The following is a 14,910-nucleotide window of genomic DNA, read 5'->3' on the forward strand; positions in this document are numbered from 1 at the left end:
GGGAGAAATACTGTGGGTTGCGGGAATTTGGTCTCTGTCCAGGGAGGTCTTGAAATGATCCAGGTTCCAATGATTGGTCTTGACAGTGGGTTCTTTGAAGATGGATGGACGAGGCTTGCGGTGGAGGGCAGACAGGTAAGATTATAAGAGGAGGAGCAGTCCGATCGCCAGCCATGAAACGAGGAACTATCAGAGAATCTTCAGCCGAGAAGGAGATGGGCTCAGGCAAGCAGTGGGTAAGATCCACAGCATCATAAGAGGAAATCAGAATGCAAGAAACTCGGGCTACACAGTGGGTAAAAGTCAAGGCACCACGAGGTAGCGATGGGCTATCTGAAGCCAGGCTTCGAGGCTTCATGTACCGAGTAAAAAGGGGGCATGTCAAATGAAGCCCCACTTTGATGCTTGTGTTGTCTTGCTGAAAGCCCCATGACTGGCAAACGATGCCTCACATTGCATGGGTCATGTGGCTGCTTCATTTTGCATGTCGGTTTTCAAAATAAAAGATGAGTCTTGCCATTTCATGGGTTACTGTAGTTGATTGCGCATCAGGAGTATTTGTCTTCAGCAGTGGCCAAAATAAAAGGAACCTTTTGTAGTTTATGTATATTAAAGATTTTGATGATGGCACTCATCAAAATGAAATATTTGTTATTGATTTTCTCAATGGTGGATTGTGGTATATTTTGTGACTTTATATGTGTGTGTTTTTTATTATGCAAAGCACTTTGAGACTGCACTGTTGCTGAAATGTGCTACTCAAATAAACTTGATTAAAATGGAGCCAGTAAGAAGAATAAATCTGACATCTGGGAATACTTTGAAATGATCACTCACAATAATCTTAAATCAAAATAATTAAACATTTCACCTCCAAAATTCACACCTTCTTTAAATTTCCATTATTTCTTTGTTCTGCAAAGATATATCAGTCTTGCACAGCAGAAACAGACTTAAAGCTGTTAGAAGAGTAAAATTCTGGCTGATGAGTAAAAATATAAGAGATCAGAGAGCCAAAAAGGAATCCAAGAAATGGAACATTTTGAAAACTTTTTGTTTTTCAGGATGCAAATCAAAACTCAAAGAATACTGTCTGCCCAACAAGCAATGCACCCTGAATACACTAAAAGAAATATCTATTCTATGTCAAATTAGTCGATGACAAAAGAAAACAGCCACTGACAGTCAACAGATACAAGGATTGGCTACAAATAATTTGAATAACTCAAAAAGATTAGTGGAATAGGATTTAATTGACTCTTCTGTTAATAAACATGAGTTTGACAAAACCTTGTGACAACATTGCATTTATTAATTTTTTTTAAAGTATGTCTATATGAGTGTCAAGGCTTCCGCAGTTTCATTAGCAGATGTCACTAGTGAGAAATGAATGAACCACCGAGTAATGAACCTTCGAGGAAAACAATGGGCTGGGACACTTCATTTGGCCATCACTACAGACTAGACTCAGAGGGGTGCAGAGTACCATAACTGGCAAACACTTAGGTGTCAAAGTCCTGGTAGCCTGCTCCTCATAAACTCCTAGAAGACGAGGTGGATTGATAAAAGGTGTGCTGACTCCAGACAGCTGTCCCGCTCTCCAGGTAGGAGCAGCCTCTTGACACCATCTGGTAGATGATGAGGGAAGCAGCAGACAATAGAAAATCCCCACAAAGAGCCAAAACCCTGGTTCCCAACAAAAGTACATAATACAAAATGAATTAAATTGAGTTGAATTGATAAATAACAGATTGTTTCATTATGCAAAATAGATTTTGGATTTGAAATTTGAGTAATCTCCTTTATGTTTGGGCTTTTGTTAGAGCAAGTCTTTTCTTTAATAGAAAGAGTAATATCAATATAAATCAAATAAGCAAACAGGGGGAACAGACAAGCAAAACATACATAAACTAACTAACAAACATGTAGGTGTACATTAAAAAGGGTACATTCAAAACAAAACACAGAACATAGTGAATTGGTGTCACAACCAAAATGAAATTGATTAATATGCAAATTAGGATATGCCTTTTTCTATTGATCTTAGCAGTTATTTTGTAATTTGAATTATTTTTCTATTCTCTCATTAATCTAGCGTCACAGATATTTTGAAAAAAAAGTGGATAAGGGAGGGAAGAAAAAAAGAATTAGGTAACACTACAGTCCTATTATTTGGATGGGTTCAAGGGCGGCAACCCTCGAACTCATTGGTAGACACTTTCGATGAGGGATGCTGTCAGGCTGAAAAAGGAGACCTATCAGGCCTTTTTTGCCTGTGGGACTCCGGAAGCAGCTGATGGGTACTGGCAGACGAAGCGGCATGCGGCTTGGGTGGTTGCTGAGGCAAAAATTTGGGCGTGGGAGGAGTTTGGAGAGGCCATGGAGAAATATTTTCACACGGCTTCAAGGCGATTCTGGTCCACAGTCTGGCGTCTTAGGGGGAAGCAGTACAGCACCAACACCAACATGGTGGGGATGGTGAGCTGTTTACCTCAACTTGGGACTTTGTGGACCAGTGGGCAGAATACTTCGTAGACCTCCTCAATCCCAACAACATGCCTTCCATTGAGGAAGCTGAGCCTGGGGACTCTGGGTTGGGCTCTCCAATGTCTGGGGTCGAGGTCGCCGAGGTGGTTAACACCTTAAAACCGGTGGCAGAGCCCCAGGGGTGGATGAGATCCGCCCGGAGTTCCTTAAAGCGCTGGATGTTCTAGGATTGTATTGGCTCATGCAACTCTGCAATATTGCATGGACATCGGGGGCAGTTCCCTGGATTGGCAGACTGAGGTGGTGGTCTCCCACACACCGGAGGGTGTGCTCCAATTATAGGGGGGGTCACACTTTTAAGCCTCCCTGGCAAGGTCTATTCAGGGGTTCTGGAGAGGAATTTCTAGGCGCAGCCAAGGTGTTGAGGGGATCCCTTTTGGTGGCATCTCTGCTTTTTGTGGATGATGTGGTCCTGTTGGCTTCATCGGGACGTGATCTGCAGCTCTCGCTGGAGCGGTTCGCAGCCGAGTGTGAAGCGGCTGGGATGATGATCAATGCCTCCAAATTTGAGGCCATGGTCTTGAGCCAGAAAAGGATAGAGTGCTTTCTCCGGGTCAGGGGGTGTGTCCTGCCCCAAGTGGAGGAGTTCAAGTATCTTTGGATCTTGTTCACAGTAATGATATAAAATGGTTACTGTCATTTCATCACATTTTTATCATAATAAAATTACAGTAATTCTGTAGAATTATAAAAAGTTGTCATTTTACAGTAATTCATGAAACTGCATACTTTGCTAGCTTAAAATTAATATTTAAATGTAAACTTGCAACTTAATTTACCAAATTCTCAAAAAATGTTTTATTTTTCTAATTATAAGAAATTTACATGTACATTTTAAAATCGCTTTATTTTATTGTCAATTTAATCTGACAAACTGAAGCAAAACAAAATATAATATTTTGCAACAGCAATATTTGCTTGTTACACAGAAGTCAAAGTATTGCAACCAAAATGAAAAATACTCTGATCTAAAAACATAACTGATACATTTACCTTCATAGTAATATTACATTGACTACAATAATTTAAATAATCTTTTCTACAACAAAAGTGCCCAAACGTCAAAGTTTCTAAGCAAACTGCATGTCAAGTCATAAAAACAATGTTTTACCAGCTTTTTATGTAAAACTTGCAGTCAAAATTCTAAATGTCTGTCGCTTTCTTCCTTTGAAGGAAGGAAGGGATTCAGCAATGTCTAATATTGAAGTTACATATTTTTCAAAACATTATCGAAACCCCAACAATACATCTTAAACATTTGGGCAAGTTTAAGACTTAGTGAAAAGCCAAACAAAACCAACATAAATGAGTTTTGAGTTGGTCTCAGTCGTGAACTTCTCCAGAAATCATCAAAGGGTTGCTAGAAGATAAAGAAAGAATAACATATTTTAATACATAAAAGAAACAGCACATTAAACTGCATTTATCAATCAATCAAATTTTATTTGTACAGCACATTTCAACAGCAAGGCATTTCAAAGAGCTTTACATCAAATCAAACACAAAAACACAATGCAACATAGAATCAAAACACAACATGAAGTCAGATTCCGTCAATAAACTTGCAATTGATTATGTTTCAAATACAACTCTAAACAAGTGGGTTTTTAGTTGAGATTTAAAGGAAGTCAGTGTTTCAGCTGTTTTACAGTTTTCTGGAAGTTTGTTCCAGATTTGTGGTGCATAGATGCTGAATGCTGCTTCTCCTCGTTTGGTTCTGGTTCTGGTTCTGCTCTGCATCTCCAGAACCAGAACCTGACGGTTCTGGAAGGTTGATACAACAACAGCAGATCTTTAATGTATTGTGGTGCTAAACCATTCAGTGATTTATAAACGCATGGATGAGTTTCTCTAGATCCCACTGAGACATTAGTCCTTTAATCCTGGAAATGTTCTTCAGGTGATAGAAGGCTGACTTTGCAACTGTCTTTTTGTGGCTCTGAATGTTCAGGTCAGAGTCCATCACTACTCCCAGGTTTCAGGCTGATCGCTGGTTTTTAGTTGTAATAACTGAAGCTGTGCACTGACTCTAGATCTATAACTGTAGATCTATAACTCTAGATCTATAACTGTAGATCTATAACTCTAGATCTATAACTGTAGATCTATAACTCTAGATCTACAACTCTAGATCGTTCCTCTTTAGGTCCAAAAATAATAACTTCAGTTTTGTTTCTGTTCAGCTGGAGAAAGTTTTGGCACATCCACACATTTATCTGTTCTAAGCATCTGTTCAGTGATTGGATGGGGTCAAAGGTCACCTGGTGACATCGTAATATAGAGCTGTGTGTCATCTGCATCGTTATGGTAGCTGATATTATTTCCTGTTATAACCTGAGCCAGTGGGAGCATATAAATATTGAATAAGAGGGGTCCTAGGATTGAACCTTGGGGTACCCCACATGTGACCTTTGACCTCTTTGATGAGAAGTTTCCAATTGAAACAAAGAAATCCCTGTTCTTTATGCAAGATTTAAACCAGTTAATCACTGGACTGGAGAGTCCGACCCAACTCTCCAGTCCATTCAGTAATATGTCCTGGTCAACACTGAGGTCCAACAGAACCAGCACTGTGGTTCTCCCACAGTCCGTATTTATATTGATGTCATTGAACACTTTGACTAGGCCAGTTTCTGTGATGTGGTGAGACCGGAAACCAGACTGGAAGGAGTCAAAGCAGTTGGTTATCGTTAGGAAGCTATTTAACTGTTTAAACAGATTTTTCAATAACTTTACTGATGAAGGGGAGGTCAGAGGTCAGAGATCAGCCTGTAAACAAGCGAGAGTAGCTCAATATATCCACATAAAATATGTTTTCGTACACAAACACAAAACTGTAATACAATGTTTTTTTAAAAAGTACTTACCTGGTGAAAGTCATTGTTGGCCCCGCCCTCTAGCCTGTGAATGTTCGCTTCCAGCCAGTAAATATCCCACAATGCAACTGTACATTAAAAATTTACAGTACTTGTGCACATTTCTGCACCTGATCCAATGGTCCAATCACGTTCCATATACTTTCCATAAGCATTTCAGATCACAGTAAAGAGCTGTATATGCAAAACCCAGCGACCTTATTGTATTTTCATGCTGTAGTTTTTAAAGCCATTTGTTACAGTGCAGTAAATGTTAACTAATATATTTTTCAGGCCAATAGCTCACATTCTACATGTCAATATAATATTTAGCCAGAACATGTGCACACGTCACACTGATGTACTTAAATGCAGTGCCCAAAAGTGTCAAAGGTCATAAAGTCATAATAAATATTCAGAATAATCTTTATTTATTTTCTGCACCAAAAAAGGAAACTGATTTTGGTTCTGCATTGTGCTCAATAAAGATATTTTGAACACCAGGTGGCATTATACTCAATCTGTTGTATTAGCTCTGAAAGTCAAGGAATTTTAACACTCCATATTTAACACTGGAAAATGTACTGTGTGTACCATACAACTACAGGATAGACGCTTCACACACACGCACACACCCCCACACACTCCCCCCTCCCTGACAGGCATGTCTTCGGAAATTATTTCTTTCCCAGCGTGCCGTCCCCCTTGCGCCCCCCCAAAACCCCTCTCCTTCTCCTGCTCTCTGTTACGCAGTGTAAACACAGTGTTCCAGAGGAATGTTGGACTCCCTGACCTCCACTGCAGTTCACTGGGTTCATCCTGGCCGAGCTGTGCTCCGGCATCTTCATCATCATCATCAGCAGCAGCAGCAGTGAAAGCCCCTCCTCCTTTAGAGCCCCTTCTATCTCCCTGTCTCTTCTCCCTCTGCTCTTGTTTCCAGGTCTTACTCATTTTATCACCTTGTCCTTGTCCCCTTACTGCCCCCTACTGCCACCCCCTCTCAGCCTTCCCCGATCATATGTTCGCCTTGTACCCAATTCCACTTTACCTCACAGCCATTTCATAGCGCAGCAGCAGATTGTTTCTCTTTATTTACTTTATTTTTTATTTTGAAAAGACATGATTTTGGATGAAACCATCCTGCAGAGGAACACTTGCAGTTTCAGTCAAAAAAAGATTGTTAAAGGTCAAAGGCAAACACAGTTCGATTGTTTGGATGCTGCTTTGCGCGAAGGTTTCTTCGTCTTCTGCACTTCCATTCGCTCAAAAACTTCTTTCTCCCCCAACACCACCACCCTTAGCCAACAGTGGAATTCAGTTCCCAGAAACAGAATACCAGGAAACAGGGGGCTTTAGTGCCTCTGTGGCTTGGGGGTCTGTGGCTTTTGACGGAACAGAAAACGAAGGGTTACTGTGGAATTTGGCAGTTTGGTGTTTTTATTACAATGGCGACAAGACGACCTGCTCACAGCGGCCTTTCCGGCACGCCAAGGTTCATCGGGTTCGCTACAAGCCTGATGGAGTTGGTTATAAATACATATAGACACATCATCGAGCAGCTTGTGCTAATTATGAATGTGTGAGGCAATCAGAGACGGTTTGTTTATTTGTAATAAGATTCTGCCTGTGCTGCAGGGGCCGTTGGATCAGGATCAGTCTGTCTGTATGTGTGTATGCCGGCGAACCTCAGCAGCAGGGTCGGCATCCAGTCAGCAGAACACTACAATATAGATAGATCAGAGGAGGAGTCTTGTGCTTCTTTCAGGTCAGAGCTGAAATGGCCCAAATCCACACAAACCTAGAGGTGGGTGTGCAAACTTCATTTATTACTCCAAAGCAACAGTTTTACAGTTGAACACTGAATGAAGGTAGTGCTGACAGAGCTAGACTTTGAAATTTGGGGGGGCCAAAGGAGGGCCAGGGCTATCTCAAGGGGGGCACAAAAGAGAATATATATACAGAGTAATAAAAATCTGCCAGCTCTGCAACCCATCGACATCCTGTTGCATTTAGTTTGGCAGTGGACAACACATATGTGAGTGGATTATTGTCACTATAGACAGTGAAAAACGGAGCATAATATAAATAGTCTCTGAATTTCCCTGTTATAGCCCATTTAAGGGCGAGAAACTCCAACTTCCCCAAATGCAAATGATAATTTTTCTCTACCTATGGCTCACGCACCTTAACAGCTGCAATCACACGGAGCTTTCATTCTGCTTTTGGTATAGCACGGCATCTAGACCCAGATTGGACGCATCCGTGTGGAGAACAAATGGCTGTGAGAAATCTGGGAAGCCAAGAATAGGGGGGTTGACAAGACAGTCAATGAGTTGTTCCGAAATCAACTGGTGTTTTTCAGTCCACTGAATGACTGTGCTAGATGGGACAGCTCTGCTGCCACTTTTTGTTGGCCACTTTTTCTTTTTGTTCACTAATGGCTCATGCTTTGTAGGTGCTTTTAACAGGATTTATACAACTATTCCAGTTATTTATAATTCTGTATGTCTGAATGGTAAAAAAAATGTTTGCATAGATATAAAGTAACATGTCTGTTTTAAATAATTCCTTCTTCCACATTAGTAACTCTGTTATTTATCTACTATAAGCTATAACATTTGATTACTTTTCCCAGGGAACAGAAGAAGAGGAACATGGCTGACATGATGGTGAACGATGAGGAAAACCATCAGAACAACCTTCAGGAGGAAACAGCTACCAGCACTGAGATGGCAGAGCTCCACTAAAGAAACTAAAGAAAAATAAATGCTGTTGTGCTCTCAATGAACAAAGTCTCTTTTTTTATACTCTCTCCACACGTTATTGTACATACTGTAGTTCGTTTGGCATTAAGGTCCTAATACAATCCTCCCAAAATGTGAGGAGCTTTAGACAGAGTAAAAATAATATTATATTATGTAAATATGTCATTGACACTTAACATTGTAGATTACCAATGAAGGTAACCAAAAGTGAATACATTATTCAGCAAACCAAACATTTTGACATAGTTATAAGGGTTGCTATTAACAAGAATCCAAAGTACAAATCATGTTTGTTACTTTCTACTTTGTAGGGCATCATTCTATCCTCTCACTGTTTAGCTGTCTTCCTGGAGAATCTTCAATGTCAGAAAGAGAGAAAATGTGTCCAAAACCTGTAACCTTAATTAGCAATAAATACGATTGAGTTTAAACTTTGAGCCCCCGATCAATTCTTAGTGACCAAAATGTGAAAACATGAAGGTTTGATTAAAAGTAGAACCAGTCAGATTAGAAGGAACACAGCTGTATTTGTTCTAAGTATAACTTGAACAGATGAATCATAATTAAACATATTGAGAAGTTAAAATCAACAGATTGTTAATGCACATCAGCCACATTTTTTTGAAATTAGAAATGTTTCATCAGCACATTGAGCTCATGTGATTCCTGCTCCAGAAAGGTGAAGGTCTCTGGACATCCTGAAGGTAAACACCGACTGGCAGTCAGGAAGACGGACACTGATGAGACATCCTACAACTCAGAGGCTGCAGGAAGAACCACATGATGGTCTGTGGCAGCAGTTCACCAACATCTGAAAACACATTGGAATAAATTATGAATGAATTCTGACACATTTAGGTTATTTGCAACACCCTGGCTAAAATTAGCTCATGTATATTGGGCACTATTACAAGTTTTATACAGGGCTTCTGCGCTGTAGTGAAAAGTAGTAAAAGGTAGAATGCAGGCCAGTAACTAAAGGTAGTAAAAGTTAATGCATTTTTCATCATCCCTGCAAAATATTTTAATTTCCATTGATCATTACTTATTGTTTTAAGTTCGTATTACTAAAATCTGTATACTTTTTTAGCAGTCACTGCTGTGCGCATGCGTTGGAACTGCCTAACGTGTTGAAACTAGCTAATCATTTTGCCTTTGGCCAGGGGGGAAAACATACGTTTTCACAACTTTGGCTCAATGATCCGAGATTCAAAGCCTAGCAATGACCGAAGGCATTTTGTAAAGTATGCAGGAAAAAAATCTAAATTTGACCTAGAACGACGTGACTGAGATCAAATCAGACCGAGTGGAGTATCCACCATTCATCAGCAGCGGATTCCTGCGCGGGTTGAGGCTCCACGTGGAGCAGATCACCGTTTCGTTTTTTGGTGCCAGACGAAGCGATGTAACTTCAAACTCAAGCTCAGCCAAAGTTTTACCAGCGACGGGACAGGAGTTGAAAACAGACAGCAGACCTTCCTGACTAAAGCCAGCGCTCAGAGCTGAGCTGCTCTGAACACCGCAGCAGCTAAAGTAATTGAAATAACACCACCTGCACTGCTAACGACAGATGAACAAACTCAAAAGTGAAAATTTCACTGCAATTGTAGGAAAAGCGGTAGAACTTTCACGTACAAGTTTATCATTCATTATTAGCTGATACCATTTAGACACGTGCCCTTCCTGACCCCACTATGGACAAGGGTATACAGAAAATGGATGGATGGATGGATTTAGACACTTTTCATGTTATTGTTTACATCCAGAAATTTCGCGAAGGCAAAAAGATGATTCTTTGTCTTGCCATCCATAGCCGCGCCGCCGCGGTAGAATGGTTCTGGTAACTAAATAAAACCTTAATTTAGAGCAGTGCGCCACAGTCAAGGAAAAATATCTCAGAAAAACCGTCAAACAACTTAAAACCACTTGTACCCCCTCCTCCCTCACTTTCCGTGTCGGCTACCTACACGCAGACTCGTTGCCATGACAACAAACAGCTCCACTATGTGTATGAGGATTCATCGCCATTAAACCCGCAAACGTTTCCCACACAAAGGGCAACACATTCAGGCCTTAACAGTTTCATGTTTTCAGGCTTGATGTTCATTGTGGGATTATAAAATAATCATCTGAACACAGTGATGGTAGATAAGCTCATTTAAACAGCTGCTCTAATGGTAATGATGTTACAGGGTATGTTGGTCACCAAAACACCGAATGTCTGCACAAAGACATTTGTTTATTTAAACTATTCAAAGACTTGTGAAATACAACCCCCTTGAACCTTGTTATTGAGTTGTCCTATTGTTGACAATTAGTAGCAAACTAATATTCTGAGAATAAAACATTAGCTTGTGAAATTGGAATGCCATTGCATTTTACTGATATTCTTTTTTTTTTTTTTTTATCCTAATTCCTATGCATTTAGGATAAGCACTAAAAATTGTGCTTCCTATTTTTAACATGAGGTTTTGGTCAAGATAAAGTCACAGTTAGACCTTCAAGTGAGTGGGATAAAGTTTTATCTTACATGAGCCGTCATCTTAAATGTGTCAGTGAACCGATTGCAGCTGTCTCACAGATCATTGATTATCAATCTATAAAAAGTTTGACGTGCCAATTTCGACTTTAGCCAGTGGCATTTTTTTTTATTGAAATGTTAAATATAGAAACTCTGAGTTGGTAACAGTGGGGTCACTATTGGGGTCGCTTGATAGCTACAAGCTTGCAGAAATTACATGGTGGGCCAGTCTATCAGTCAAACCTCTCACTGAAGAGCAGAAGATGGCTGTGGTTGATTTTGAGACCTTTACTGAAGTAGAATAGACCCCAAAATTGAGGAAATCGGCACGAAATTGGCTCGATTTTGTGTTGGTAGTAAAAATATTGGAGAGGTAGTGAAAAAAGTAGTAAAAGTTGTAAATTCAACTCTGGGAACCCTGTATAAATCCTGTTTATAGTAGTTTAATGCAAAAAGCATTGTTATCTCACCTGCACTGTCTGAGCCACCTGCTTTCCTCCCGCTGCAAGGCTGAGATCAGCTGTCGTCCTTTCCTTAATCACAGCATTCCTCCTGCCCCGCATTTTCTTGAAGTCTCAGAAAAATCACAATCAGGCTATAAAAAATAGCTCAGCTCTCTCTTCTTCTTTTGTCTCTGAAAAACAAATAGTGTTAGGTCGCATAGTAATGAAGTACAGGACATGGCACTTTTGCAAAGTGATAAAAGCTGGGAATCTCTTGAACTGCTGCAAAATGAAGCTGTATTTCCCTCAGCCCACAGGCTGCAATGTTGACACCGCAAGATGCCATGAGACCTAAATTCTGAATGTCATGGCATGGAATACATCCCAGTTTTCCATGTCTGGCATATAACCATTCATATGGTACAACAGAACCATTAGCCTTTAAACTGGTTATATTGGTCCTGTGTCCAGACAGAGGGATAATCAGTAGGCCTAGCAGTAGTAGGCCTGTTTGTTTTGAAGATCCTGCAGCTTCCACTTTGTCTTCCTAGCATGGCGCCTCCTCACCCTGACTCTCATACTGATAGAAGGAACCACAGAGCTCTGTTAGCTTAAAGCCACATCTTCTGAAGTTGGGATATTTTTCCTCCGACAAGTTCCAGAGGAATCGCCTGAAACCAGATGTTATACTGGATTTTATTTCAATGTCATTTGTGAATGTTAGAGCCTCATTTTCAACAGTGGAGTTACAAAGATTGAAAAAGGGTATCATTTTGGAGAAAGTCTCATCAACATCAATATTTCCACTAAAGAAGAGACAAGAAAAGTAGTTTGATAGAGGAAAAGCCTCTCAGACTCTGAGCTCAAAACAAGATGCCAGAGAGCACAAAATATTTTGAAAAGAATATTAGACAATTAATTTAATTTCACATAATTATTAAGGTAGAAGCCATTTGTTTGTTGTGATGTATACTGCAAACGAACAAAGTAATTAGTCTAAGTTTGTCGTTTATTGAACGTTCAGAAACTCCAGCGGCTGTAATGCACCACAGTAAAGGTAAACAAAGGTAAACAACCCAAACAGGTGATCAATTCAAAACCACTCATACCTTTTTATTTTCTCTCTTTGTCATTTAAGAGAGAAAGAGATTAGCCGAGCAGAGATTATGTTAAAAACATAACAGTCGGTCCATTACACTCAAAAAAATAACTCTTTGGATTGACATAAAAAAATCATGGAAAGGATTTCCACCTGATTACTTTGCTTTATTTCAGCACTTTGTAATTCTGTTTCTCCAATTTAAAGCAAATGCATTGGCTCAACTTAACTTTTAAGGTTGATTCAACTCATTTACTATAGTTGGACCCAATGTAATTTAATAGAGCCAGCTGTTAGGTCTAAATTACCTGAACACAGACTCAAAGAAGAGACAAGACTCAGAACTTAGTTTTACCTGCAGGGAGAACACAGTGAGGTTTCACAGTTACAGATTTCGTCCTATGTTCTGAAGCTTCAACTGAGTCTTACCCTGCTTTTAATAAAATTTGGGAACGCCCTAGTTACACGGGAACGCCCTAGTTGCTCCCCCACACTTCAGGCTGCACACTGACATGAACGCAACTTATTTATACAATCTTCAAAAGAGTATTTCATAAGATAAGAATGTCAGTTTGCAGTTCCTCCAGGTTGTGACCGCTGGAACACCTTGTTCATTGTTAGCTCCTCTTCCCTCCTCAGCAGGCCATCACTCAGTTTCCTGTTCTGCAAACACTTTCAACACTCAAAGCACACCATTAAAATGTACCTTATGTTCCGCACTATAAGGCACACCTAAAAACCTACAATTTTCTCTAAAGCCGACAGTGCGCCTTATACACTGTAAAAAATGAACTTAGGGGGTTATTACATTAACAAAAGAATATTGTGTACTTTTAACTAAATAATTTCATGTTTCAAACAAAAACGTGATACAATCATGTTGGATAAACAAGAAACTCAACAACTTCACGTTTATGAAATTTAATCATGTTGAGATAACATGATTCATTATAGTCAGACTGTCTCGCATGATATCCTGTGATCTCACTCGGCTTCAGCACAATATCAATCGTTTTTGTCTCAACTTGAATAAAATGTATTCAAGTTGAGACAACATGATTCAATTTAGTCAGATTCATTTCCCTCCGAAGAGGATCTAGTGAGATCAGGGGATCACCAGTGATTATGCAACATAATTGTTTTATGCCTGGGAAGACTTCAAAGAGGTTTTAGTTACACATTAAACTATAGATATTTGTTTTTCTCTGCAGGGCACTATTGGCATTTAAGAAGTGCACTGAAACAGTTCTTAAATTTCTTTCAGCATTTAAGAACTGTAAAAAAAGCCTTTTTTTAAAAAACATTTTTTATAAAAAAAACGTCTTTGAATTAACGTAATTAAATCATGGAAAGGATTTTCACACGATTAAATAGCTTTCTTTCAGCATGAAGCATGTTTGTTGAGCTAACTTAATGTTCATGAGTTGGATCAACTTAATAATTATTGTGAAGGTATCACTGTAACATAAGTTGGTTTCTCCAGTGTTCTGTGGTGGTGCAGGGCTTTAGCACACTGCACGTTTGGAGGCCTTAGTCCTTCACTGTAAAAAGTAATAAGTTCACTTTACTTAAAAAAAGTTAGGAAACCGATTGCCTCAAAATCTTCAAGTAAAGTAGCTAATTCATTTTAAGGTGTTATTGCTAAAAATAACTATGTTTAGACCACTCAGATAAAGGCAGTAAACCTGAGTGCCGTTAACTCAAAATCATTAATTGGGTTAACTGTAAAATATTCATTCAGACAACTCATGCAATGGCAGTAAACTTGAGTGCCGTTAACTCAAAATCATTAGTAAAGTTGACTATAAAATGTCAATTATGGCTACTTCAAATTGTGAGTTATGTCAATTAAGCAGTACTCATAAAAATAAGTTATACTTACACGTTTAAGAGTTCACATTACTTGCAAAATATCAGGAAACCGATTGCCTTGATATGTTCAAGTAAGATGAACCAAAAGTGTTAAGTTATTGGAACGAAGAGCCAACAGACAACAGTTTGAATGGAAAACAATGTTTAATAATTAAACAAGTTTACCTTAAATACAAGGTTCTCAAGTGTGGTTACATACACACTAACCTGGAAACAAAGTTTTCCAAAGACTTTTTTAAGGAAAAAAAATGACACGACTTTTTTTCTAGGGTAGCATTCAATCTAATATTGAATCCTTCAAATGGCCCTCAGTCTTTAAAACTTTGAGAATCCCTGCTTAAATGTCTTTGTTGACTGGTGTGAAACAAAAACTCACTTCTCAATACTAGAGCCCACACTGTAAAAAGTAATAAGTTCACTTTACTTAAAAAAAGTTAGGAAACCGATTGCCTCAAAATCTTCAAGTAAAGTAGCTAATTCATTTTAAGGTATTATTGCTAAAAATAACTATGTTTAGACCACTCAGATAAAGGCAGTAAACCTGAGTGCCGTTAACTCAAAATCATTAATTGGGTTAACTGTAAAATATTCATTCAGACAACTCATGCAATGGCAGTAAACTTGAGTGCCGTTAACTCAAAATCATTAGTAAAGTTGACTATAAATGTCAGTTATGTCAATTAAGCAGTACTCATAAAAATAAGTTATGCTTACACGTTTAAGAGTTCACATTACTTGCAAAATATCAGGAAACCGATTGCCTTGATATGTTCAAGTAAGATGAACCAAAAGTGTTAAGTTATTGGAA

General features: G+C 39.0%; 1 long non-coding RNA gene across 1 annotated transcript; it reads right to left on the bottom strand.

Annotated features, from left to right (window-relative positions):
- Positions 1 to 7,207: 7,207 nt before the first annotated feature.
- Positions 7,208 to 12,638, bottom strand: LOC122832394. The gene is made up of 3 exons (XR_006370839.1): positions 12,586 to 12,638; positions 11,159 to 11,262; positions 7,208 to 8,978 (listed from the first exon to the last, which is right to left on the bottom strand). It is a non-coding gene; the product is annotated as an uncharacterized LOC122832394 (long non-coding RNA).
- Positions 12,639 to 14,910: the final 2,272 nt, after the last annotated feature.

The sequence above is a fragment of the Gambusia affinis genome, linkage group LG06 (assembly GCF_019740435.1).
Source record: "Gambusia affinis linkage group LG06, SWU_Gaff_1.0, whole genome shotgun sequence".
NCBI lineage: Eukaryota > Metazoa > Chordata > Actinopteri > Cyprinodontiformes > Poeciliidae > Gambusia > Gambusia affinis.